The following is a 5,932-nucleotide window of genomic DNA, read 5'->3' on the forward strand; positions in this document are numbered from 1 at the left end:
CAGGCAAATTGAGTTATTCAGTAGGCTGGGCAGAGAGAGTGAGCCAGTCAGAGTAAAATTGATGTTGCTATTAACCAGGACTAGACAAAGGGATCCTCGAATATCACATAAGGATCATAGACTATCTTACAGGTGAAAGTGAATCAATGACAAATTCCAAATAAGGGCATATAATAATCTGTTTGCATTAGAGGACAAACTTTGCATGAAGAATGTATTGGAGTGGGGCAGACTGTCAGCAGATAAACTAGTTTTGGAGGTTATTATATTTACCTAGGCAATAAATTCTGAGGACCTTAACAAATGTCTACTATTAATGTATCATTAATCCTAAAAAAGTTGCCCCATTTTATTTGGAGCACTTTCCTCAATCTAGTTTCTCCTTTCCTTAGCAGTTTAAGAATTGGCACTTTCTGGGATGTTCGTGTACCAAAATTACTAGCCAGAGAGTAACTGACATTATACACACACACTCTAACACACATATACACACACATACACATGCACATATATATGTATAGAATCAATTTAAGTATAAATAAGTCTCACTTTCAAAAACACAGCATGATTACAACTCTCATGTTAATTTTTACAGTAGTCTCATTATCATCCATCCCAATCTTTATTTTATATCGTATACACTACATGATCAGGAAGCATTGCACACTATCTGATATGAAAATATAAAATGATAATTTCACCTAGCTCTTTCTAGCATTAGCTGTTACTGAATTTGCAAATGTCTGAAATGACCATTTGAAATAAAATCATTTGTATCAAACTTATCCAAAATATAAGTAGAATAATGTGAAACACATAATCAGAAAAATAAGAATTTATTTTTTCTTAATACCTGTTTAATCATTTGATGAACAAATCTAGATTTTAAATTATATTATATATAATAAAATGATCTGCATACCATTGCTACAGTTATTGCTTGCTAATACAGGGAGATGTTTTATGTAGCAAATAAAAGAATAAAAAAACTAAATGGTGGGAATTAAAAGACATTTATTTTATTTCATATATAAATTTCTCAGTACATAAAAAATTCTGTATTTTCAACAATCAGTAAAAAATACAACCATGGAAGTTTTTCAAGATGGCCGATTAGGATGAAGTCGGGATCGCAGCTCCGAAAGAAGGCACAGAGGGTGAGTGGATGCCGCATTTCCAGACAGATTTTTACTGACCACAGACCAGGGGATTAACAGGAGGAGGAGCCGCACGGGTCACCAGCGCCGCTGGTTTGAGCGGAGCGGCGCGCCGCTCGGCCTACGCCCTGAGGTGGGGGGCGGCGGATCCACGTACAGAGCGAGAGAGACTGAATCACCTCTGAGCCAGCAAGGGGAGCTGAAGCAGGGATTCAAGCCAGGACACTCCCGGGCAAGGGCGCGCCACGAATCTCAGAGCCGCTGCTTTGGCTGATGCAGCGGCTCACAGGGCAGTGGATTTTTACTGCCCACAGACCAGGAGACTCACAGGTGGAGAAGCTCCACGGGTTGCCAGCGCCGCTGGTTGGACTGGCGCGGCTGCTCTGCCTGCACCCGAGGCAGGGAGCAGCTGCCCCTTGTGCAGAGTGAGCGAGACCGGATCCCCTCCGGGCCAGCAAGGGGAGCTGAGGCAGGGACTCAACCCAAGAGTTTCCTGGGCAAAGAGGACGCCTCCGGAAACACGGCTGAACACGGGACGGTCCAGCTCTGTGGAGGAGGGGCGTCACCCACCGGGAAACACCCTGCAGTTCCCAGGACAATTTGCCCACAGCAGCTCAACGAAGCCTCTGCAGGCTGAGTGTGACTAGGCTGTCACCTTGTGGGCAGGGAAAGCCATTGCAACAGCAAAAAATCATAACGCCCTAATTCCCTGGGACAGACCACCTAGGGGGAAGAACAGGGGGTTTATGAGTTCAGCTACTACAGACTTAAAATTACCAAAATCAGAAAGACAGCAACTACAAAGTCGATAGGTGGATAAATCCACAAAGATGGGAAGAAACCAGCGCAAAAAGGATGAAAACACCCAAAACCAGAACACCTCTCCTCCTACAAGGGAGCACAACTCCCCACCAGCAAGGGAACAAGACTGGATGGAGAATGAGCGTGATGAAATGACAGAATCAGCTTTCAGAAAGTGGATAATAAGAAACTTCCGTGAGCTAAAAGAACATGTTCTAACCCAATGCAAAGAAACTAAGAACCTTGAAAAAAGACTTGACGAAATGTTAACGAGAATGGACAACTTAGAGAGGAATATGAGCGAATTGATGGAGCTGAAAAACACAACACAAGAACTTCGCGAAGCATGCACAAGTTTCAACAGCCGAATTGACCAAGCAGAAGAAAGGATATCAGAGGTCGAAGATCAACTCAATGAAATAAAACGAGAAGGCAAGATTAGAGAAAACAGGGTAAAAAGGAATGAACAGAGTCAACAAGAAATATGGGACTATGTGAAAAGACCTAATCTACGTTTGATAGGTGTACCTGAATGTGACGAAGAGAATGCATCCAAGCTGGAAAATACTCTTCAGGATATTATCCAGGAAAACTTCCCCAACCTAGCAAGGCAGGCCAATATTCAAGTCCAGGAAATACAGAGAACACCACAAAGATATTCCTCTAGAAGAGCAACCCCAAGGCACATAATCGTCAGATTTGCCAGGGTTGAAATGAAGGAGAAAATACTAAGGGCAGCCAGAGAGAAAGGTCGGGTTACCCACAAAGGGAAGCCCATCAGACTTACAGCAGACCTCTCAGCAGAAACCCTACAGGCTAGAAGGGAGTGGGGGCCAATATTCAACATCCTTAAAGAAAAGAAGTTTCAACCCAGAATTTCATATCCAGCCAAACTAAGCTTCATAACTGAAGGAAAAGTAAAATCCTTTGAGAACAAGCAAGCACTCAGAGATTTCATTACGACCAGACCAGCTCTACAAGAGCTCCTGAAGGAGGCACTACACATAGAAAAAAACAACCAGTACCAGCCACTCCAAAAATGCACGAAATGGTAAAGAGTATCAACACAATGAAGAATCTGCATCAACCAATGGGAAAAACAGCCAGCTAGCATCAAAATGACAGGATCAAATTCACACATAACAATATTAACCCTAAATGTAAACGGACTAAATGCCCCAATCAAAAGACACAGACGGGCAAATTGGATAAAAAGCCAAAACCCATCAGTGTGCTGTATCCAGGAAACCCACCTCACAAGCAAGGATACACAAAGGCTCAAAATAAAGGGATGGAGGAAGATATACCAAGCAAATGGAGAACAAAAAAAAGCAGGAGTTGCAATTCTCATCTCTGATAAAATAGACTTTAAAGCAACAAAGATCAAAAGAGACAAAGAAGGACATTACATAATGGTAAAAGGATCAATGCAACAAGAAGAGCTAATGATCCTAAATATATATGCACCTAATACAGGAGCACCCAGATATATAAGGCAAGTTCTTAAAGACTTACAAAGAGACCTAGACTCCCACACAATAATAGTGGGAGACTTCAACACCCCATTGTCAATATTAGACAGATCAACGAGACAGAAAATTAACAAGGATATCCAGGACTTGAACTCAGACCTGGAACAAGCAAACCTAATAGACATTTGCAGAACTCTCTACCCCAAATCCACAGAATATACATTCTTCTCAGCACCACATCACACCTACTCTAAAATTGACCACATAATTGGAAGTAAATCACTCCTCAGCAAATGCAAAAGAACGGAAACCATAACAAACAGTCTCTCAGACCACAGTGCAATCAAGTTAGAACTCAGAATTCAGAAGCCAACCCAGAACCGCACATCCTCATGGAAATTGAACAACTTTCTCCTGAATGTTGACTGGATAAACACTGAAATGAAGGCAGAAATAAAGATGTTCTTCGAAACCAACGAGAACGAAGACACCACATACCAGAATCTCTGGGACACATTTAAAGTAGTCTCTAGAGGAAAATATATAGCAATAGGTGCCCACATGAGAAGAAAGGAGAGATCTAAAATTGACACTCTATCGTCAAAATTGAAAGTACTAGAGGAGCAAGATCAAAAAAAGTCAAAACCTAGCAGAAGACAAGAAATAACTAAGATCAAAGCAGAATTGAAGGAGATAGAGACACGAAAAACCCTTCAAAAAAATCAATAAATCCAGGAGCTGGTTTTTTGAAAAGATCAACAAAATAGACAGACCACTAGCCAGACTAATAAAAAAGAAAAGAGAGAATAACCAAATAGATGCAGTAAAAAATGATAAAGGGGATATCATCACAGATGCCAGAGAAATTCAAACCATCATCAGAGATTATTACAAACAACTCTATGCACATAAACTAGAAAACCTGGAAGAAATGGATAAATTCCTGGACAGTTGCCTGCTCCCAAGCCTAAACCAGGAAGAAGTCGAAACCCTGAATAGACCAATAACAAGGTGTGAAGTCGAGGCAGCAATTAAGAGCCTACCACCCAAAAAAAGCCCAGGTCCAGATGGGTTCACAGTCGAATTCTACCAGACATACAAAGAGGAACTGGTACCATTCCTACTGAAACTATTTCAAATAATCCAAAAAGAAGGAATCCTTCCCAAATCATTTTATGAGACCAACATCATCCTAATACCAAAACCCGGCAGAGACTCAACAAGAAAAGAAAATTACAGGCCAATATCCATGATGAACATAGATGCAAAAATCTTCAATAAAATACTGGCAAGCCGATTGCAACAGCACATCAAAAAGCTTATCCACCATGATCAAGTAGGATTCATCCCGGGGATGCAACGCTGGTTCAATATACGCAAATCTATAAATGTAATTCAGCACATAAACAGAACCAAAGACAAAAACCACATGATTATCTCAATTGATGCAGAGAAGGCCTTCGACAAAATTCAACAGCCCTTTATGCTAAAAACTCTCAATAAACTAGGTATCGACGGAACGTACCTCAAAATAATAAAAGCTATTTATGACAAACCAACAGCCAATATCATACTGAATGGGCAAAAACTGGAAGCATTCCCTTTGAAATCGGGCACTAGACAAGGATGCCCTCTCTCACCACTCCTGTTCAATATAGTACTGGAAGTTCTAGCCAGAGCAATCAGACAAGAAAAAGAAATAAAGGGTATTCAATTAGGAAAGGAGGAAGTCAAATTGTCTCTATTTGCAGACGACATGATTGTATATCTAGAAGACCCTATCATCTCAGCCCAAAATCTCCTGAAACTGATAAGCAACTTCAGCAAAGTCTCAGGATACAAAATCAATGTGCAAAAATCACAAGCATTCCTATACACCAATAATAGACTTAAAGAGAGCCAAATCAAGAACGAACTGCCATTCACAATTGCTACAAAGAGAATAAAATACCTAGGAATACAACTAACAAGGAACGTAAAGGACCTCTTCAAGGAGAACTACAAACCACTGCTCAACGAAATAAGAGAGGACACAAACAGATGGAGAAACATTCCATGTTCATGGTTAGGAAGAATTAATATCGTGAAAATGGCCATACTGCCCAAAGTAATTTACACATTCAACGCTATCCCCATCAAGCTACCAATGACCTTCTTCACAGAACTGGAAAAAAACACCTTAAACTTCATATGGAACCAAAAGAGAGCCCGCATAGCCAAGTCAATTCTAAGCAAAAAGAACAAAGCAGGAGGCATCACACTACCGGACTTCAAACTCTACTACAAGGCTACGGTAATCAAAACAGCATGGTACTGGTACCAAAACAGAGATATAGACCAATGGAACAGAACAGAGGCGTCGGAGGCGACACAACATATCTACAACCACCCGATCTTTGACAAACCTGATAAAAACAAGCAATTGGGAAAGGATTCCCTGTTCAATAAGTGGTGTTGGGAAAACTGGCTAACCATATGCAGAAAGCAGAAACTGGACCCCTT

Source organism: Aotus nancymaae, unplaced genomic scaffold (genome assembly GCF_030222135.1).
Source record: "Aotus nancymaae isolate 86718 unplaced genomic scaffold, 86718_ANA_hifiasm-v0.15.2.pri h1tg000073l, whole genome shotgun sequence".
Classification (NCBI taxonomy): domain Eukaryota; kingdom Metazoa; phylum Chordata; class Mammalia; order Primates; family Aotidae; genus Aotus; species Aotus nancymaae.